We start from the raw sequence: 9,987 nt of genomic DNA on the forward strand, positions 1-9,987 counted from the left end.
TTCAAAGGTCGAGGTTTTCCTATGAGCACGAGTTGAAGCACCCTTGCAGGGTTAATATCTTTGGAAAAGTCATGCCCGCGGTTATGTGGCAACTTGGAAATTTGTTTCACATTCGGTTATAGAAAACTTGAAGTAAACAAATTTAAAATATGTCAACTGCGTGCGCAACCGTGACTGTCTTTGCTCGTGAGTTTCAACTCTGAGAGAGGACACGACAGGGTTATGTTTGATGTAAGTAGGTGTTCAAGATCACTTCTTGATCATTACTAGATCACATCCGTTTATTCATAGACCACTCAATTTTCATTATGTACCCGTCAGGTAGCCACAAACATAATGGTTAGTGTTTCTGCAACCTCACTACTTAACCATGCCTTACCCAAATAACTTAATTAGTCTTGAGATCATGGTCACGATATTGGTGAGTCCCCATAGCTCACATATAGCTACAACACCACAGGTTCAGCTATCGCATATCCTAAGGTAATTGCTGCTTCGCAGCTCCAGGCGGAGTAAGATGAGGACAACACGTCCATGTATGTGACCTACTCGGATGTGTAGAAGGGCCTCCTGGGATAGAGAGATATACTTCATAGCATTTTATCATTAGAATCGTCCATAGTCACACTGTACCTTCTGGATGTTTGAATAAATTTTGTATGTATTATAGTTTAGCATGTGGCGAGCGCAAGCCAACTCATATACTCATTTCCTCTTTAAAAGTATCTGCAATGATTTCTATACTTGGTAAACGCCGCGATGCATCTCTATCCATATTAAGGCCTCATCCCCAAATATGGATAGTGTCGCATCTTGGAGCTTACACGTTCGTGGGCATCGTCCACGACCAAAGGAAGATAGAGGGGAGCGGGAAAGGGGCTACGGATGTCACGCGTGCGAGCTCACCTACTGGTTGAGCAGGGCGGTGTTTGGCACGCGCTGCGGAGGATGAGAGAGAGCGGAAGCTCCCGACACACTGGCATGTTGCGGACACCGAGGAACCTCGACTAGCACGAGGGGAGGGGCTCGTGGCAGCCAGGGATGGGCATGGATCAATGTCCACCCTCGGGCATCGTGTACCATGCTCCAGAGTGCACTTTTGGCCGACATGATTATGCCCTTGATGCACTCTGGCACGGCCACTTGTCTCCATCAGTTACAAGGAGATTAACAAAGGGGGAAGGTGGATGGGATGCTCTAGAGACTGGCCAGGCGGGAGAGAGATGAGAGAGAGAGAGAGAGAGGAGAAAAGAGGTTGTCCAAAGTGGTGCAAGTGGATTTTCACCCCCTCAATCATCGAGCTAGCCATTGAGGTTAATCCTGGAGATGCTTTGGGTTCCTATGAGGTTGTGGTAATAATTTGGGGACAAGGGGAATAGCTTTGGAGGTCAAAAAAGTGACTTTTACATTCTGTTTGAAGGTGTCTGATGGAGTTCTGGGAAATATCACCTTACCCACTTGTTGTGATATTTAACAGGATCAAATGGTGGAAACAATGGAGCTTTATCACCAAGTTTGTTCTCATTTGGATAAAGTTGGCAATGCAAACATAGAAAACCATAGAAATCAAAAGACTCACATTTCTATAGATCTAGCTGGGCAAATGAACTCCCACAAATTCACAACATGGTGTAGTATCCTTATTTGGGGTCTAGATCACTTCTCCAAAGTTTGAGAGCAATTGGAGAAACTTGGAAATGTAGAGTTGCTCAAATTTGTTTCTGGGTTGAGAGGGTTTTGGAATATTTTGGAGGACCAAATCAATTTGGATTGAAATGAAACTTGGGAAGATCATCACATATATCATGTGTTACTTGCTAGAAGTTTCCTCGAATTTATTGAGAATATTTCTTATGAAAATATTTCAAAAGCTTGAAATAGGGAGAGAGTATTTTGAGGGGTTTCTCCAATATTTTGAATATGACCATGTGTTAAACTCTTATATATGGAAAATATATGTCCACTGAGTTTTTCTAAAAAAAATCAAATATTTTTGAAGCAATAAAAGAATTTTTCTCTATGAAAGACCATTTGTGGCGTCAAAAAGAGGTATTTAATTAAAACCAAAAATTAACTTTTAAAATAATAATTTTATGGTTTTGGGAAGTCTTTTTGATAATGAAATCCAAATAAAATATTTGTGGGAGAACATTCCTCCTAAATTAAGGATTTGTAGTACAAATCTCAATTCAGGGGGTTTTGAAGCGTTAAAATGAATAAATGCCTTTTGGGTCAAAATAATATTTTGTAAAAATAGTTTTAGGTCCTATATACATGGTATGATTATAGGGCAAGGATTTGGATAAACAAGATGAGTATTGAGAGAGGGAATAATTTTGTGAATAAAAAACCCAAATAGGCATACAAGCACATAGCAACCAATTCAATCATTACATGCACACAAAAGGTTTAAATGGTTCCAAATTTACAAAAAACACATTGTGGAAAAGCGGTACAAACAGAGGGTGTGACACACTTCCCACTTACAAGAATCTCATCCCCAATATTCCTAGGCTAAGAGCAAAAGAGATAAGGTAACTCTGATCTAAAGTAGTCTTCACGCTCCGAGGTTGCATCTGCTTCCATGTGGTTGCTCCATTGGACCTTGAAGTACTTGATGGTGAGGCTTCGGGTGCAAATCTCGGCTTCATCTAAGATGCGAATAGGTATCTCACGATAAGTGAGGTATGGCTGAAGATTGGTGGCTTGATGATCTATGTCCTTGTAGAGATTGGGGCGGTTGGGAACTTGGGGGCACTTCCTGAGTTGTGACACATGGAAAATGTTGTGCACATACCAAAGCTCGGAAGGTAGCTCTAGGTGGTAGGCAAATCCTCCTCGTCGTATTGTGATATTGAAGGTGCCTATGTACCTTGGTGCAAGTTTTCCCTTGACGTGGAAGCGCTTGGTTCCCTTGAGAGGTGTGACTCGAAGGTCGACACGGTCTCCGTTGTTGAAACACACTTCCCGATGGCGGGAGTCAGACTAGCACTTCTATCCTGACTTGGTGGTCTCTAGACATTCTCTAACAAGGTGAACTTTCTCTTCTGCTTCACGGAGAATATCCGGTCCAAAGACAAGTCCTTCTTCGATTTCTGACCAGTTGAGGGGAGTGTGTCACTTGCGTCCATACAACATCTGAAATGGTGCCATATGAAGACTGGACCAATAGTCGTTGTTGTAAGAGAACTTGGCAAAGGGTAAGAAGCCCTCCCATTTGGCTCCGTATGCAAAAACACAAGCACGAATCATGTCTTTGAGGATCTGATTTACTTGTTCCGTTTTTCCGCCCGTATGAGGGTGAAAAGAAGTACTAAAATATAGCTCGGTTCCCAAGGCTTCGTGAAAGTGCTTCCAGAACCTCGGAGGAGAACCAAGTACCTCTATCTGACATGGTCTCCTTAGGAACTCCGTGTAGGCTCACAATACACTCGCGGTAGAGACTAGCTAGCTTGTGTCCAGTGTAAGGGGTCTTTACGGGAATAAAGTCTGCCACCTTGGTTAGGTGATCGACAATGACCCAAATGGCATCATGTCCTTTGCTCGATGTGGGCAATCCAGTGTTATAGTGCATCTCGCCCTTGTCCCACTTCCATTTGGGAACTTTGAGAGGTTGTAACAGTCCAGCGGGTCGTGGATGCTCAACTTTGACTCCCTGGCATATGTCACACTTAGAAACATAAAAATCTATTTCTCTCTTCATGCCATGCCACCAGAATCTTGCTTTCAGGTCTTGGTACATCTTGGTTCCTCCAGGATGGATGGAATACGCAGTGTCATGTGCTTCTTACAAAATCAGATTCTTGAGCTCTACTTTGTTGGGTACGTAGATGCGATTCCCAAACCACACGACTCCTTGTTCATCCTGTGAGAATCATGGGGCCTTGGCTTTCTTGATCTTCTTCTTAATGCCTTTGATTCTTTCGTGTTCCTTGTGAGCTTCCTTGGTCTCATCCATCAACGTAGGCTTCACTACGAGGTTGGCCAGAAATCCTGGTGCAACGAGCTCCAACCGAAGCTTTCAAGTTCTTCATATAGGGCGGGTAGCCATTCCTTGACCATAGCTTTCAAGGAACAAGCCTTTCTACTCAAGGCGTCACCCTACCAAATTGGCCTTTCCAGGGTTGTATTGAACACCGAGGTCGTAGTCTTTGATCAACTCCAACCATGTTCGCTACCTCATGTTCAATTTCTTTTGAGTGAAAATATACTTCAAACTCTTGTGGTGTGCATATATCTCACATCGCTTTCCCACAAGGTAATGTTGCCATGTCCTCAAGGCATGAACCACTACTGCCAACTCAAGATCGTGAGTGGCATAGTTCTCTTCATGGGGAAATAGCTATCTACATAGATATGTTATGACCCCGACTTCTTGCATCATAACACCTGAACGATCCTTGATGCATCAAAATATATCACAAACTCCTAGTGAATATCGGGAGTGGCCAATAATGGGTCCATTGTCAATCTCTTCTTGAGCTCCTGGAAGCTCTCTTTACACTTCGATGTCCATTCGCACTTCTTGTTCTTCTTCAAGAGTTGATTCATAGGTCGAGAAATGCTTGAGAACCCTTCAAAGAACTTGCGGCAATATCCGGCGAGTCCGAGGAAGCTCCTGACTTTCTTTCATTGCTTGGAGATTGCCATTCTGTCACTACTTCTTGTTTGAGCACTACTTTGAGATGTGTCTAGGCTAACCACACCCAAAGCACGTGACCTACCCAAAGTTGTTGGTCTTCCCACCAATGCTGTTATTGGGGTTGTTGTATGCCGGCCTGGGGTTGGCAAACTGCTGAGGCTGGTAGCTCGGACGAGGTGCATGAGTCCTGACTTGCTGAGGCTGATAGGTTGGATTCGTTGGGGCTGGTTTCCAAAACTTCCCTTGCTGATCATCTTGCGCTTCTGAGTGTCTTCCATGGCATGACACTTCTATTCAAGCATATGGGCCTTATTTACCAGCTCAAAGAAAGTCCGGCAGTCGCAGAGAACAAGCTAATACTGCAGGGCTTGCTGGAGTCCTTCTAAGAAGCATTCTATATTTGCTCTCATAGTGTTGACGTCTTCAGGTGCATACCTTGACAGGAGGTTGAATTTTTGCAGGTACTCTTTGACAGAGCCACTTCCGTGCTTCAGCGCTTGGAATTTCGGCTTCTTGATAGCCACAATCCTAGAAGGAATGTGGGCAGTGCAGAATCCTTGTTTGAAATCAGCCGAGGTGATCACATGGTCACCTTTCATGACCTTGAATACATCCCACGAAGCTTTGGCGGTACCTCCGAGGAGTGATAGGCATAGAGACCCTTCTCATGATCCTCATTGTAGTTGACGAATGCAAGGAGGTCCTCGATGATGCAGATCCGGTCATCAGCATCCAGAGTTTTGGTAGTCTTATTGAAGGTTGGGGGTGAATTCCTTATGAACTCCGACAGAGTGGAACGACCATTGCCGTTCCTACCTTGCTATTGGTGGTTCACAAGGACTTGAGCCATATGCTAGTTAGCGGCAGTGTTGGCTTGGTACTCCTCCCACAGAACTTGGAGAAACTGAGCTATGGTCATGTTCTCCAGTGTGGTGTCAGGGGAATGTCGCCTCGTGGCTACTCTTTGTGATCTCCATCTTCAGCATACCCACCAGCCCCTGGCTACTAGCTAGAGTTGCCGGTGCTCGGGTTTCCGAAAGTACTAGTGCAAGTTGCAGTCACCATCCTCTTTGGAGAAACCAAGTCAAACACCTAGTATAGGCAAGAGGGAAAAGCAATAGGAGGGAAACACGCCTAAGGGGATTGGTATAGTGCAAGTGTGATAAAACAAAGGTCGAAAGACCAAAAAAATGACATTAAGATAAGATGGGCGAAGTAGTCGCTAACTTGTTACCTAAGGTAAAAGCGCGACTTGCATCAAGACACAAACAACAAACACACATGGTTTCATATGAACCATTACACGAACTCGACTTCACATGAGGGATACATGAGTTATCCTACCCTAGGGGGTTCTAGGACTCTAGTGGTGGAGTGCTCGGTCTCGTAGTCATGCTCGTTAGGGTCTTCCTCCTGGCCATCCTCTGTACGGTCATCGTCCCGATCGACGGGGTTGGAGGACAAAGAGGTCGATCTTGGCGACACTTCGTCGGTGGTTTGGTGAAGAGTGCATGATACTCCTTCACACACATCCGATGTCGACGTGTGGGTGCATCTCTATATGGGGGTAACCTCCTCTGTAAGCGATAGATGGTCGTCCCTCGGGGGTTCCATCCTTCTTGACCTTGTTCGGCTTTGTCTTGGCTTGACGGATTATCTCATGGGTGTGGTTAAGTTACTTGTAGAGCTTCACTAACTCCTTACTCAGGTTGTGAGCCAGTCTATCGGCGGAGAGGCTGAAGTAGGTCTAGAAGCTGAGCGGTGTCCCATCCTCCTTGGAAGTTACCAACGTCCAACTCTCGTTAATATCATTCTTCTGGAAAGGAAGGTGGAGAGTAGCTAGCTCGTCAACCATCTCTGGGATGATGTCTCGCAAGTGGAGTAGTGCCTTCTGTGCAGTTGTACCAACTACTAATGCCAGTGTCTCCATCTGTGGTCCTCCAAAGAACCAACTCGTCCGGGAGTGGTTTTGCTTCACACCCACATCAACATGGTACTCCTTCTTGGTGGCATCGACCTAGTGCTCGTGGTAGAGGAAAACGAGTGATCGGCGGAACTCGCACTTCCCCAGGCTATCCTCGAGGAGTAGGGGAAAGCCGGATGCTAGGAGGCCTTTGGGTATGACGGCCATCTACAAGGTTTAAGGGGAGGGTGTTACTAAAGTTTTGAAAATAGAGTGGAAGAGGTAAGAAGTGCAAAAACTCCTAAGTAGTGATGCTAGGTATTGTTTTTGAAAGGGGTTTTTGTTGGGGAACGTCGCATGGGAAACAAAAAATTTCCTACGCGCACGAAGACCTATCATGGTGATGTCCATCTACGAGAGGGGATGAGTGATCTACGTACCCTTGTAGACCGTACAGCAGAAGCGTTAGTGAACGCGGTTGATGTAGTGGAACGTCCTCACGTCCCTCGATCCGCCCCGCGAACAATCCCGCGATCAGTCCCACGATCTAGTACCGAACGGACGGCACCTCCGCGTTCAGCACACGTACAGCTCGACGATGATATCGGCCTTCTTGATCCAGCAAGAGAGACGGAGAGGTAGAAGAGTTCTCCGGCAGCGTGACGGCGCTCCGGAGGTTGGTGATGACCTTGTCTCAGCAGGGCTCCGCCCGAGCTCCGCAGAAACGCGATCTAGAGGAAAAACCGTGGAGGTATGTGGTCGGGCTGCCGTGGAAAAGTCGTCTCAAATCAGCCCTAAAACCTCCATATATATAGGTGGGAGGGAGGGGACCTTGCCTTGGGGCTCAAGGAGCCCCAAGGGGGTCGGCCGAGTCCAAGGGGGAAGGTTCCCCCCCCCCAAACCGAGTTGGACTTGGTTTGGTGGGAGGGAGTCCTTCCTTCTCTTCCCACCTCCTCCTTTTTTTTCTTTTCTCCTTGATTTTCTTCTATAGGCGCATAGGGCCCTCTTGGGCTGTCCCACCAGCCCACTAAGGGCTGGTGCGCCACCCTCATGGCCTATGGGCTTCCCCGGGGTGGGTTGCCCCCCCGGTGAACTCCCGGAACCGATTCGTCATTCCCGGCACATTCCCGGTAACTCCGAAAACCTTCCGGTAATCAAATGAGGTCATCCTATATATCAATCTTCGTTTCCGGACCATTCCGGAAACCTTCATGACGTCCGTGATCTCATCCGGGACTCCGAACAACATTCGGTAACCAACCATATAACTCAAATACGCATAAAACAACGTCGAACCTTAAGTGTGCAGACCCTGCGGGTTCGAGAACTATGTAGACATGACCCGAGAGACTCCTCGGTCAATATCCAATAGCGGGACCTGGATGCCCATATTGGATCCTACATATTCTATGAAGATCTTATCGTTTGAACCTCAGTGCCAAGGATTCATATAATCCCGTATGTCATTCCCTTTGTCCTTCGGTATGTTACTTGCCCGAGATTCGATCGTCAGTATCCGTATACCTATTTCAATCTCATTTACCGGCAAGTCTCTTTACTCGTTCCGTAATACAAGATCCCGCAACTTACACTAAGTCACATTGCTTGCAAGGCTTGTGTGTGATGTTTTATTACCGAGTGGGCCCCGAGATACCTCTCCGTCACACGGAGTGACAAATCCCAGTCTTGATCCATACTAACTCCACTAACACCTTCGGAGATACCTGTAGAGCATCTTTATAGTCACCCAGTTACGTTGCGACGTTTGATACACAAAAAAGCATTCCTCCGGTGTCAGTGAGTTATATGATCTCATGGTCATCGGAATAAATACTTGACACGCAGAAAACAGTAGCAACAAAATGACACGATCAACATGCTACGTCTATTAGTTTGGGTCTAGTCCATCACGTGATTCTCCTAATGACGTGATCCAGTTATCAAGCAACAACACTTTGTTCATAATCAGAAGACACTGACTATCTTTGATCAACTGGCTAGCCAACTAGAGGCTTGCTAGGGATGGTGTTTTGTCTATGTATCCTCACATGTAAATAAGTCTTCATTCAATACAATTATAGCATGGATAATAAAGATTAGCTTGATACAAGAATTATAATAATAACTATATTTATTATTGCCTCTAGGGCATAATTCCAACAGTTTTATCCTAGCTGACGTCCATGCTAACTAAGGCTTCCTACAGTTAGGATGGCTCTCATGCCATCTCTCTAGGGACCCCGACTCATAAGTCGTGATCACCGAGTGCACGTGTAAAGTGATCCCAGAGATCAATACTCACTGAAGACACATTAGCTGAATAATAAGAGTCTTACATCCATACACACCATTCGATACAAATAAATACCATTGAGGTCAATTCTTACATAGATAGGGCCTCGAAGGCCAACACACCAAACTTAACTAGAAGCAAAAATCTTGAACGAAAGAGTGAACACATGCCATCTTCCTTAACCCTACACGCATTTTGACTCGGAAGCGTTCTAGTTCGCATGTTCGTGTCCAAAGAAGACTTCGTCATACTCCTATTCTTCCATGCCCTGCAAATTAAATAACCAGTGGCAAGCCAATGATTACTTTGAATGTACTCAGAAGCAACCCATGTTAGGAACGAGGTAACAACAATGCATGATATAGCACTAAAAGGTGAGTTGTAGAAAGCTAATTATCAAGTGCATTGACATGATCAATAACTTCAGAAGGTATGCTTCATGAGTAATTCGCTATCCATATGAAGAAGTTACAAATATCAATATAAATTGGGGTTGAACATCTCATGTTCACCCACCCTGCCATGTCATCTGACTTAGCTCAAGTATCAAAGCATCCTCTTTCTCACGGACACACACCAAGTTGTCAAAACATTCAGAAATAGTGTAAGTAGGACCACCAACTATCCATTACCATGGACATGGCTATTCAAATAGTTTTACACTCTACAGAGGTTGCACACTTTACCCGTAAGACTCGGAAACTTCCGTGTCAATCCACGATTCGCGGTATTTTCCATACCCGAGGTAAGTACCCGAATATTACTTTTCCCGTGATGATACTAACAAAGAGTCCACTTGTTGGTGCCATCCATCGTGGTGTATATAACAAGTATCATGAACGAGGACATGCAACAGTTTGCCCGGTGTATGTGAAAATAGCCCATGGTCATCCTTTCTGGCACGACCACATATCGAGAGTGGCCATGTCACTCCCACCATAAGTAATGTAGGCTATCTACCTAGTACCAACCAAAGTAATAAACAAAGCCCCGCCCCATAAGGGGAATCACGGTTGCGAATGTAAGGCTGGGACGGTCAGCACATCCTAAAACTAATCATTTTTGGGAAAACAACCACATCTTGCGTGGATACCCCACTTCTTTCCCAAGTGGTTACCTAACTCATCACATCTCCCTCGGGCATTAGTG

This window comes from Hordeum vulgare, chromosome 7H, assembly GCF_904849725.1.
Source record: "Hordeum vulgare subsp. vulgare chromosome 7H, MorexV3_pseudomolecules_assembly, whole genome shotgun sequence".
NCBI classification, from domain to species: domain Eukaryota; kingdom Viridiplantae; phylum Streptophyta; class Magnoliopsida; order Poales; family Poaceae; genus Hordeum; species Hordeum vulgare.